We start from the raw sequence: 12,817 nt of genomic DNA, 5'->3' as shown, positions 1-12,817 counted from the left end.
ACCAGGGTAATTGTTGTTACTATTTGTATATAATAAGGCAGCTATTTTGGATGAAGGTAAAGTTTATATAAACTCACTAATGTGCCACCTCCAAAAATGCTACATCGTAATATTAGACCCACCTTCAGTTGTTTGCTCAGTACGTCTAACGCAGTATATTGGAACTAACCGGTCAAGAAAGGACACAGTAATCTGTGATCGTTCAGCTTCTACTGCAGACAACTGCGGGCAGAACAGAACCACACCCACAAATGCCTATAACAACAAAATGGTGGCCGAAGGCTACATCATACACACACATCAGAGAGGAAGGACTTGCGCAGAGACAACTTTTGCTCTAGAATATGTATGCGTTCGGCGTTGTCAGTTTGGCTTGGTTATTGTTTTCAATTTTTAAAGTAATGTCAATTTACACAGATTTCTATGAAAATGCATCGATGGTTAGTTAAATCATATTCTGTAAAATGGCTAAAATGACGAAGGTTAAATATAAGTAAAAGGCTTTATATTACATAAAGATAAACGAAAACAAACAATAAAAGTATGGCTACGTAAGCTAGAGATGGCGTTTGCAGTCGACAGCTATCACAAAGAAGAATAACAGCATAAAGGGCGCCTTTGCCGTCAACATTTAGCTCAACTTTTCCGTGAACTTGTGTTTTTGCGTCAACTATCCGGTAGATTATTCTGTTAAAATTTTATACCATAATAAATATATTTTGTCTTAAAATCTAGATTAACAGAGCGTGTTTTACATTATTTTGTTTTTATACGATAAAACAAACGCTATATCTAACCGCCTACAGTTCTTTGTTATTACGGTTAATGAAGAATGCCACTTCTGTATTATTATTATTTATTTAAGAAAAACGTAAACTTAAAAGGGCCTTCATTTTAGTTAACATTACGTTATTAAATTTATTAATCCGCAAATACGTAAAATTGGAAAAGGTCCCTTTTTTGGTTACATTACATTAATACATTTTAAAACCCCAATATTAGTATTTTTTGTTAATGTGAAAATTTATTAAACTTCCTCTATTGTTTTAAAGAATAACTAAAAATTTAAATTTCCCTGCTTTTTAGCTTACATTAGTTCATTGATAGATCATTCAAATGTAACTGTTGCTAGGCCTATAACTGAAGGATTATCTCGTCTTGAATGCATAGAGATAATGTTTTTCTATAGACAAGTTCGTTCGGCAGTCTTATCCGAGTCATAAAGCGTGACCACACTGATTGATTACCTGGAAGGAAACGCTGTCAACTCTAAATGGAAATAAGGTGTCTACAGTAATTTATGAAATCAGGGCGGGACACGCTCTATTCACGATCCGTGATTAGACCCATACGATTTTTATATTGTGGCTTTTTCCACATGTAATTGTTTTTCTAGCATAAAGAAATTCTATAAGATACTAAAAGAAGTAAAGAATATGTGCAATAGAAAAATATTGCGAAATTTATGTTTTAAACAACGAAAACAATGGGCTGTCAAAACGAGACTTCATTTTTTCAGGCCTGGTAACTTGCGATTGAAATTCACCCCAAAAATATAAAATATAGATTTTTAAAAATATATTAATTACTTCGCCCTTTAAGTAGCCAATAGGTTATAGGTTCCACGGTAAAAACGAAAAAATAAATGTGATTGAAATTTTCGAGAAAAAAACATAAGCACTTCCCGAAACACGCCGTAATGTCCGAAATTTTAAACCGAAAAAAGTGTTTTTAACTTGCCCTATCCTACCAAATATCGCTGTAAGAATTTTCGTCGACTGTTTCATAATAATGCGTTAAAATTTGTTACTAACGTAGACATATACTATTCATTTAATTGCTCACTGATTTTAGTCTATTTTCCCATAAGCTCCCATGGCACTAATTTGGGACAGCAGACTATAAACTAAATAATGTTGGTAGGTTGTGTTTCTATTATCTATCAACAGTGGCATAGTCGTACGGTGTTGGAACACCAACTCGAAGGTTGGTGGTTCGATACAAATTGGGGACTCATGTGTAAATGTTTTTTTATTATTTGTAATTTTTAATCTTATTTTGTGAGATTTTATACAATCGCCAAAGACACTTTAAACAAACGCAATATCAACAAATCTTGGTATTAATAGATTCGTTTAAATGTTCTCCACAGGGCTGTTAAATATTTTATGAAAATCGTATGAAAATATTCATCTAACCAATGATTTAAATTCTTATATTTTTTACATAAGCCCCCGTGACGCTAATTTGGGACAGCAGACTACATACAAGTAGACATGTTATGCTTTTTAATAATTTTTCACTCATCATGGCATAAACGTAAGATGTTGAATTTGCCAACCAAAAGGCTAATGGTTCTATACCGTATGGAAACAATACAACTACTTGTATTTCCTTATTTTTGAATTTTTACTTATTTGATGAGATATTTTAAAATCAATAAGAACATTTTAAACTAAAGCAATATCATCAATACTGGTATAAATAAATTCGTTTAAGTTTCCTCTACATGGCTGTTAAATATTTTATGAAAATCATATGAAAATATTTATATAATGGGTGATTGTAATTCTTATATTTTTTACATAAGCTCCCGTTACGCTAATTTGGGACAGTAGACTACATAAAAAATGACATGTTATGCTTTTTAATAACTTTCTGCGAACCATAGAATAGCGGTAAGACGTTCGCTTGCCACCGCAAAAGATAGTGGTTCGATACTGTCAATGCAATGTTTTTAAGTTTCGTTTTCCTCATTTTTCCCTTTTTTGTGAGATATTTTGAAATCACTAAAGATACCTCACACTACTACAATATCAATAATATTAGGATCATTAGATACGTTTAAGTTTTCTCTACATGGCTGTTGAATATTTTATGAAAATCATGTGAAAATATGCATATAATCGGTAATTGCAATTTTTATGTTATTCACATAAAGCCCCATGACGCTAATTTGGGACAGCAGACTACATACAGAAAGACATGTTATGCTTTTTACTAATTCTTTGTTAACCATGGCATAGTCGTAAGACGTTCGATTGCGACCTCAAAGGTTAGTGGTACGATACTGTCAAGGCACTATTTTTAAGTTTCGTTTTCCTAATTCCTCATTTTTCCCTTTTTTGTGGGATATTTTAAAAATCACTAAAGATACCTCACACCACTACAATATCAATAATATTAGGATCAATAGATTCGTTTAAGTTTTCTCTACATGGCTATTGAATATTTTATAGAAATCATATGGAAATATCCATCTAATCGGTGATTGCAATTTTTATGTTGTTCACATAAGGCCCCATGACGCTAATTTGGGACAGCAGACTACATACTAAATGACGTGCTAGGCTTTTCTGTCAACTTGTGTTAACCATGGCTTAGCTGTAAGACGGTGGGTTGATGACATAAAGGATGATGGATCTATACCGCATTGGCACCCTATTTAATTTTTCTTATTCTCATTTTTGAAATTTTCCTATTTGGTGAGATATTTTTGAAATCACTAAGAACACCTTAAACTAAAGATCAGTGTATTAGATTTTAACAAATAAAATCCTCAAATCAAATCAAATCCAAATCACATCATTTGCGGATGTGGATTAAATTGGATTTTGTTGGTTAGATTAGTTAAAGTTAGCTTAGGTTAGCTTAGGTTAGGTTACTCAAGGACTTTTGCTGTCTTGAATGATTCAAAAATCCAATGCAAATCCGCAAAAAATTGGATTTGCTTCGGATTTTTTGTTTTTTGCGGATTTTATTTGCCAAAATCCAATACACTGCTAAAGATATATCAATAATGTTGGTGCCAATTGATTTGTTTAAGTTTTCTCTGCATGACTGTTGAATATTTTGTGAAAATCATGTCACAATATTTATCTAATCAGTGATCGCAATTCTTATGTTTTTTACATAAGCTCCCATGACACTAATTTGGGACAGTAGACTATATAAAAAATGACATGTTATGCTTTTTAATAATTTTCTGCGAACCATGGCATTAGTCGTAAAACGTTCGATTGCCAGACCAAAAGGTTAATGGTTCTATACTGTCAATTCACTATTTTTAATTTTTTAATCCTCCTTTCCTCATTTTCCCCTTTTTTGTTAGATTTTTAAAAATCACTTAAGATACCTTACACCACTACAATATCAACAATATTAGGATCGATAGATTCGTTTAAGTTTTCTCTACATGGCTATTGAATGTCATATGAAAATCATGTGAAAATATGCATCTAATCGATGATTGCAATTCTTATGTGTTTTACATAAGCTCCCGTGACGCTAATTTGGGACAGCAGACTACATACTAGATGACATATTATGCTTTTGAATAATGTTTTGTTCAAGATGGCATAGTCGTAAGACGTTGGATTGCTAAACCATAGGACTGTGGTTCTATACTGACCAGGCACTATAATTTCATTTTTCAAATTTTCAAATTTTCCCATTTTTTGTGAGATATTTTTAAATCACTTAAGATACCTTACACTAACACAATATAAAAAATATTAGGATCAATGGATTCGTTGAAGTTTTCTCTACATGGTTATCGAATATTTTGTGAAAATCATGTTATAATATTCATCTAATCGGTGATTCCAAGTCTTGTGTTTTTTGCATAAGCTCCCATGACCCTAATTTGGGACAGCACACTACATACTAAATGACTTATTATAGTTTTCTTCTACAATATGTCAAGGGTGGCATAGTCGTAAGACGTTGGATTGCCAACCTGAAGAATCATGGTTAAATTCCAGTTGTAGAAAATCAAAACTTACTTTTGCCTAAATTTTTCACTTTTTATCACATTTTGTGAGATTCTTTTAAATCTTCAATGACGCCTTGAGCTAACGCAATATCAACAAATACTGGTATCAATAGAATCGATAAACTTTCCTCTACATGGGAGTTGAATTTGTCATGAAAATCATGTGATAATATTAATCTAATTGGTCATTGCAATTCTTATGTTTTTTACATAAGCCCCCGTGACGCTAATTTGGGACAGCAGACTACATAGTAAGTAACATTATGCTTTTCAAAAAATTTATTAACCATGGCCTACTGGTAAGACGTTGGATTGCTAACACCAAATGGTATGGTTCTATATCGACAGTGCACAACATGTAAAGTTCAATTAACTCGATTTGCAATTTTTCCCTATTTGTGAGATATTTTGAAATCACTAAAGACCTATTCAACTAACGCAATATCAACAAACATTGCGATTAATAGATTCATATAAATTTTCCCTACATGGCTGTTGTTTTTCGTTTTTGTTTTACATCATTCTTGATTTTTTCACATTTCGTGCGATATTGTTGAATCGCAGTTTGTAAGAAAAACTGCAGAAAAAAGAAAACTCATTGAGGATTTTTTACTTCGTCACTATATGTTTACTGCTGTATGGTAGTTTCCTAGCGTTCTGCAAAATAGCTATTGAGTTTTAACTTCTATCTGGGATTGAACTGCAGTCCTCACTATCACAACGCTAATGCTTTACCTCTGAGCTACCAAACTTCTGATGAAAAAACTTCTCTTTATAAATACTATTTAAATGTTACCCCAAAATGCAGACAAAAATATTACTTTTTGGGGATTTTATTAGACATGATAGGCAGACATCGTCTATCGTCCCTATAAATACATCAAATGTATTAATTAAACACAAGATTATATTTGAGCTGCTGAGAATTGAACCTCAGACCTCCGTTTCACCATCCAGGCATTCATCCACTGTGCCAACTCGTAAGATAAAAAATAAAAATTACCGCCACCCCATGCCCTTCGAAAAACAGTATCCAGAATTAGCGCTTTCGCTTAAAGCACAATCAGATGGGGCTATGACGAGAACAACAAAACCGTTTTTTTTTTAAATTTTTACTTAAAACCAATGACTTATTAACAAATTTCTTCTATGACAAGTAAAAGGAACATGAAAAGCGTGAAAAACCACTGAAATTTCTGAAAAAAACTACAAATAAACTTGTGTCCCAATAAGGGACAACCGTTTCCGAAAAATTTCTCGTTTAGTAACTGGTAAAATGAAATAAAAAATACGAAATTACCTTTAAAAATACAAAAAGTTTATTGGCTTTGAAGTTACGAAAAAAAAAGTAAAAGGATGTAAATTAATTTTTTTTAAAAGCTGCGTGGATGAACCCAGACTAGATTCTAAGTCCCTAAAGTATTTTTGCGTTATTTCTATGAAAATGATTTAAAAAACGGATAAATATCCTACATGAATCGATTTATTTTTGAATTCTGCGTCGATTAATGTAAATATATTGAAAAAAAGTTTTTTTTTTTTTTTTTCGAAAATATCTGTGTCCTAAATTAGCGTCGGCTGTCCCAAATTAGCAGGAATGGGGTTTTTTTCTGGTTTGTAATATTAGAATAATACTAGCATTTAATGGGACAGACTTGTACTTAATCTGTAGAACTTAACTTTCTCTACTGTTTGATATAATTATTTAATGGGTTTCTTCAATTTTACCTTAGAAATTTCCTGTGCCGTCCAGGTGTCAGCTAACAAATCGTACGCTGTTTAGGTTTTTCGCCCGCAAGCAAAACGCACAGATTTCAATTACCGTTTTCTCGAATATTGTTATGTTTTAAATTTTACCCTTTTTGATAAATTGCGTAACCCCCCTTTTAGTTTATAATTCGCCTATAAGATGTCCCAATAGAACCCCTATCAGTATACCATTCGTGAAGCGACGAAATGTATGTTTTTTGGTCCCAAATTAGCAGGAACCGGGCCTGTGTCCCAATTCGCTCTTTTTCCTACTTCCTGTTTCATGGAAGATGAACAAGATCTGGCTCACCCATTTTTCCGCTATGAAAATGCATCATCGTTTGGGTATGTTTGCTTCTTAAGCCTTACATAATTCTAGTACCTGTTTTCTATCTTTGCATTCACAGTGTTATGGTGGATAAAAGGCAAAGCATGTTAAAAGTTCAACTCAAAGGTATATTTGTAGGAGCCAAAGTAATTCGAGGACCTGATTGGCACTGGGGAAATCCGGTATGCAAGAATGAATTTTTTTGCGACAGTTGATTTTGCTCCTAGTTTTTTTTTTCTATAAAGGATGGTGGATGGCTTATGTAGCTTGGGCTTCTGGCTCGACAAACGTTTACCGTCTGGGGCACAAGGGTAGAGTGGATTTGGGGTGTGTTCATGCTGCCGTTGGGGGATATTACTATCGGGAAGCACTTCCGTTTTTGGGGCTATCAAACGATTCCACCAGCAGACCTTCGCGCGGTCCCAGTTCACAAGCGCCGTTGCAGCGTTTAGCGTGGGCGACGAAGTCAAAGTTACAGTTGACGCTGATCGACTTCGAGAAATGCAAGAAGGACATGGTGGATGGAATCCTCGTATGGTGGAGGTACATCGCTGTTCGAATTCAAATTTTTGCGTTGCGAGATGACATTCCGTCTTTTTCCGCCGCTTTCCCTGGCCGTCGACAGTGCATAGGTCACGTCGGAACAGTTCACCGCGTCACCGAAAGGGTAGATATTCGTTTCAATTTGATGGCAGTAACAAACGCTGGACGTTCCATACGCGAGCAATTTATCGTTTATCGGACTTTTCTGTCGGAGACGCAGTAAGGCTAACCGATGATATTGCACACGTGAAACTTCTTCAACGAGGCCATGGAGAGTGGGTTGATTTAACGCGATTGGTATGTATGATTTTTAGCAATGCAAGGTTGTTGAAACATGATGTTTCTCTCAGATGAAATTACGCACAACTCCGTAATATCTAAAAAGGAAAAGTAAAAGAAAAAAATAATAAATTTTCTTTTTTCTAGGGGTTTGGTAAAATCGGTAAGGTGACAAAGGTCTATGACGATGGTGATCTACGAGTCACTGTGGATGAACAGACTTGGACTCAATCCATTATGTCTTACGCCATTGTCCGGTTCAGCGACAGAACTGCATAACACCATGGCTACAAGCATTCGTCAAGAACACATAAGTGGATTTCCTTTTTTTTTCTTTATATTATTAGTATTACTATTAACGGTGTCTTGAATATCCGAATTTGCGTTCAGATCCGTGGGCTTCATTGCTATCTCATCTGTTTGCGAATGGCCCGAAACAACAGCAACAACAACCACTTTCTCTGTCTCATCCCAGCCATCAGCCAGGAACGTTGAATGAGGGCACTATAGCCGATCGGCTTGTACGGGCGGCTGCATAGGGTCAATTTTATATCTTCGAACAGTTATTGCTACAGCTGATTGATTAATACGAATATATTTAATATATTTAAATTCAACAGGAAGTCTTCGCCTTGGATTTAGCGTGATGATTATGTCGAGTTACACTGGATATATTGTTAGTGACGTTAATACGGTTGCTGCAAAGAATTTTCTTAGATTTGACACCGTGTGGTACTGTATTGATTAGCGATCCTTGTAATCGCAACAAGAAACTGAGGGAAATTTAAAATATAATCACAGCCTGGATACGAGCGGAATAGTTCCGCCATATCACTTGTTCTTTTTGGTTTTTTTTATTGGATCTTGAAAAAAAAGCGCAGATGTTTCACTTTTCTACCCTTTTGACGGTGGTTGAATCAACACCATTTGATAGAGGACAAGATTCCCTTTAAGGGAGTGTGCGTGTTTTGAGGGTTACACATGGAGGATGGAAAAGTACAATTTCGGAAAAAATAAGAACCACTAGTTAAGGCAAGAAGTGCTTTGAAAATCTTTAAAATTTAACGAAACAGCTCACCCTTTTTCTGTCGACACATAGAGGAGGTGAGGAAAGTTCGCCTTGCGGAGGATTCAAGAACTCGAGGGACTAGAAATCTGAATAAAAACGAGCTGGATAAATGTAATGTCCAGAGAAAATGGTAGTAGTTTTTTCTTTTAGTCTTTGTTTTCTTTTATTAAAACTGTATTAATAGCGATAGACCATAAATGCAAGGGTGTAAGAAGAAGTATACAGCATTTCATCAGAGAAGAGTAAAAACCCTGCGTCATCACGTCACACAATTCTCGCTCCTTAACTGAAGTAGGATCTAATGCTGCACTTAATTTTCAGTTTGCATTTTTCTGTCGCGCATGGCAATCAGGTATACATCACATTCTAGTATAGCCAGCAAAAATTTGAACACCTTGTTTTGCAATAGGCGAAGACGGGGATACCTGTCTTGAGTTGCTGATTCACGCACTAGAATCCCTTCACAGCTTACTTCCCGCATCTATCTTTCATCTTCTACATCTAAACGATAATAGCACATATGAACTCTGGTTCAGATTACTCAACAAATCTGTCTCATTTCTGCGTTTTATTATTTTCAAGTATGGATTTTAAATTTTTTAAATCATCCTACCAACAAAGATTATGGGAACTCTTTGTCTTATTTAGGGAAAGTGCGTGTTCCATTCTTCTACGGGATCGACAAGTGGCGCTACAACTTCTTTAAGAAATAAGCATTCAGCGTGGAAGTCTCCTAAGTGTTTCACATGCCATATAACTTCTGCTCTAATTACGGGACGTAGAGGAAAGTGGCCAGGTAATTTACCAGTCGCCTTAAGCACAAAAGATCATTCTACAAAAGTATTTCCTTTTTATTTTCTGAAGGACAATCGTTCGAATAATCGAGGTCTTGCTATTGCTCCTTCAATTCTGACGCTCCGACGTTGGAGTGCAGTCCAGCAAGAGCAGACGGGGCGTTCCGAAAAATACAGTGATGAAGAATACGCTACTAGTCCATCGGCTTGTCTTTTAAGACAGGCAAGCTTGTCGCCTGAATCCGAAGACGGTGACAAAGATGTCGACGTTGACATATATCAAGCTGCTGTTCTCATCTTGGCTCATTTGGATCGATTAGCCGCTCCTTTATTCAGCTGCCACCATCCGTTTTATTTGCAGTTTCATCGATTTTATTTTACACTTCGTAACACTTTGCGTTTCCGTTTTAAGGACCGAACAGTCATTGAAAACACCGTACTTCGACTGGATTTAAATGCGTCGACCACGACAGATCGTTACACGGAGGTCCACAAACATTCGATCACAATCGAACAAATGATCTGCACTGCCCTTGGCCTATTAAGTCTATCCGACGATGGCAAAGTGTACATTATTGGCTACACCGATCGAGAACTGGTCAGTTTTCGTTACGTGAAATTCCGCAGTTTTGCACACGTACTTATTATTATTACTTTTTTTTTGTGCTTTTAGAGTATCCGAATTATCCAAAGTTTTTCGGCTTTTTCGGTTGCGGAAATAAGTTTTATGACCTGCACATTTGTCTGTTATCCTAAGGCATGCTGGGCAGGTATACTTATGGTCTTGGATGGCAGACAGCGACGATATTCCAATGATGGTAATCTCCGAGCAAAATATTGTTCCAATTAGCCGTGGACATGAATATGAGTAACAGTTCATTTCTTGGTCCCCCTCCCCCCCCCTCACGTGAAAGTGAAAAATTTTTCTCTCACTTTCTTCATAATATCGTTTTTCTTTATTACTAGGATTGCCCTGTCTGAGGACGGGGATATTTAAATTCGAAGGGTCCAGCCAGTTGGTCAAATGCAGCAAGCCATGTTATTTGGAAATATATGTTCACAAAGTATTGTGGACGTACACTGCTGCTCCGATCATGCCGTTGTTGTCACCGAGGCAGGAACCGTCCACTGTTTTCATCTCAGTGAAGCATTTGGGAGCCAAAATAACCATATTAGTCGTGCTGCCGCTACGCAATAAAGCCTCGTCGAAGCTTCGTTGCAATATAACATGCAAAGGGTTTGGCTACTTCCATGGGACCGGTGCAACCCGTTTAACTGTAACTGTTGTATAGTGGGATGAACAGACAAAGGTGTACTGTACGTCTGCCCAGCTCCGTTCAATCAGCATTGCTGGATGCATCATATGGGAGCCATGTCAATTGAAGGCCTTGCGGGTGAGAAATGGATTTTTTTTTTTTTTTTATATATCTTACTTTCCCTTTTGTTTTTCTTTGATTTGTTCCGTTTGGTCGCAATGAAATAAAGATATTTTTGTTATGTTTTCTCAGAGGGCGAAAAATTGCACCGACGACCTACAAGCTTCTTTTCTCATCCATACTGAAGATGGTCGGGTCTTTGGTTTGTTTCCTTCTAGTAAATTCCCAAATTCGTCGGCGTCACATATTGGCCAGTCGTGTCATCCCACCTTCCAAAGTCATTGGCCAATCCACGTGGCTCCAATTGCCGAACTAAACTCGTCATTTCAAGGGATTTCCACAGATAGCACCGAGGTTAGTGAACCTCAAAAAGTAGCCTACCAAAATCAGAAAACTTAAATGTCTTTCCTTTACAGATTTTTGCTTGGGGTAGCACTTGCAGAAAACCAGTTTCAATGGCGTATCTTCCCTATAGATTTAAAACTACTAACGAAACTTTTGAGATGTTGGAGCCATTATTGGACCGTGTCTACGTAAATTTGCATCCGCTATACGATTGGCCACATGATGTAGAATGTATCGCCATGGCTTCACCGAACATACTCAACCTTCAAGTATAAATACTCACATTAACATATAGACATTAGCATTTATGCCACCGCACTTTACTAATGAAAGCTTTAATATTATTAGATTCAATGGTTTTTATTAGTGGACAGCGAGCTAATAGCGGACATACGGTTGCTCTTTGGCAGTACTGCAGCGCCTGAAAAATCATGTCATTGGTCTGGCAGGTGGCAATCCGTATCTTGGAGCCTTACAGGTGACTGTTCAAGGCGTACTCCAATTAGCCTGGAGTTTTCTTCTACCTACTGCGTCTGGAAGAGTTTTAGCGTTAGCTACGCTTCTACAGCGAAATGATGAATATAGCAGCTGTAAGTATATCAGCCTATGTTTCCATTTTTACCCGTTTATTGTCTCATACTTTGTTTGGCCCTATGTAGGCGGTGGACGCTTCATGGCGGATTTACTATTGCCTTCAGTGATGGCGAAAATCATACAGAGCGGAATGTTTACATTTAGAGTGTCAACGACACCATCGCAATCATCGTTACTGATGAACGTGCCTTAGTGTAGGCCATATCCAATTTTCTTTTGGATGGCGCATGCTTTGTATCGCCAATCGCCTTAAACGAGGCGGTTTCTTTTTGGTGAACGATTCCAACTTTGTATCGACGTTCGACTACCTTCTTGACATGAACTAAATGGCGATGGAGAGGGAAGCTACAACTAAGACATTTTTTTTTATATACATCACCATGTTTAATATTGTCCCAGCTCTGTTAGCATCTTCCCCAAATAAATGGTATTTGTAACCACATTCAACCACAAGCAGAAGTTCAGGATGCTCCTGCTTTAGAGCAACAATTTCTTGTTGCTGAGGAGTCAATTTCAGAATGCATTTGTCATGATTGACGAGCTTGTCCTAATGGTTGCTGTTATACTATGATGGTTGGGTTGTACAGGAGGTGTTTGCCGTGAAGATAGGGTTTCTATTTCTCTTTTCATGTGTCTCTTCGTCTGAGTTAATGTCCTCTGAGTGAAAATTTTTTTGAAGTTTTAGTAGACCACTAGAAGGTTCACTTGGATTGCTTGTTTCTGCAATTGCATCACACAGTTCATTCTGTAAGATGCTAACACCCAATGGAATATGAACCTATATCAATAGGAAATATAATTTTGGTTATGAATTTACATACATAACAGCCTTTTCAACAAAATCTAGAACCTTCATGGGCTATAAAAGTTCGGCAGCTATGCCTCCGTCACCACATTATTCATCAAATTAGTCCTGGGAGTGGCGACGTGGAAAAACTTCGATATTTTCATTCGTTAATTCTTTAC

General features: G+C 36.5%; 2 long non-coding RNA genes across 3 annotated transcripts in view; both read left to right on the top strand.

The window, feature by feature from the left end:
- The window catches only part of LOC130689171 (uncharacterized), a 97,319-nt gene extending 88,987 nt beyond the window's left edge, over nt 1-8,332 (top strand). The window contains exons 2-5 of one of the 2 annotated variants that reach the window (XR_009421723.1): nt 7,167-7,394; nt 7,477-7,691; nt 7,821-7,987; nt 8,064-8,332. This is a non-coding gene — a long non-coding RNA (uncharacterized LOC130689171). Of the gene's footprint in view, nt 1-7,105; nt 7,395-7,476; nt 7,692-7,820; nt 7,988-8,063 lie in introns of those variants that run through there. The other variant, XR_009000658.2, reaches the window with a different exon arrangement.
- Nucleotides 8,333-10,546: 2,214 nt separating this feature from the next.
- Nucleotides 10,547-11,842, top strand: LOC130689173 (uncharacterized). Its single transcript, XR_009000660.1, has 4 exons — nt 10,547-10,930; nt 11,045-11,266; nt 11,329-11,526; nt 11,606-11,842. It is a non-coding gene; the product is annotated as an uncharacterized LOC130689173 (long non-coding RNA).
- Nucleotides 11,843-12,817: the final 975 nt, after the last annotated feature.

The sequence above is a fragment of the Daphnia carinata genome, chromosome 9 (assembly GCF_022539665.2).
Source record: "Daphnia carinata strain CSIRO-1 chromosome 9, CSIRO_AGI_Dcar_HiC_V3, whole genome shotgun sequence".
Lineage (NCBI taxonomy): Eukaryota > Metazoa > Arthropoda > Branchiopoda > Diplostraca > Daphniidae > Daphnia > Daphnia carinata.
The sequence above is the reverse complement of the archived record's forward strand: the minus strand, read 5'-3'. Positions and strand labels throughout refer to the sequence as shown.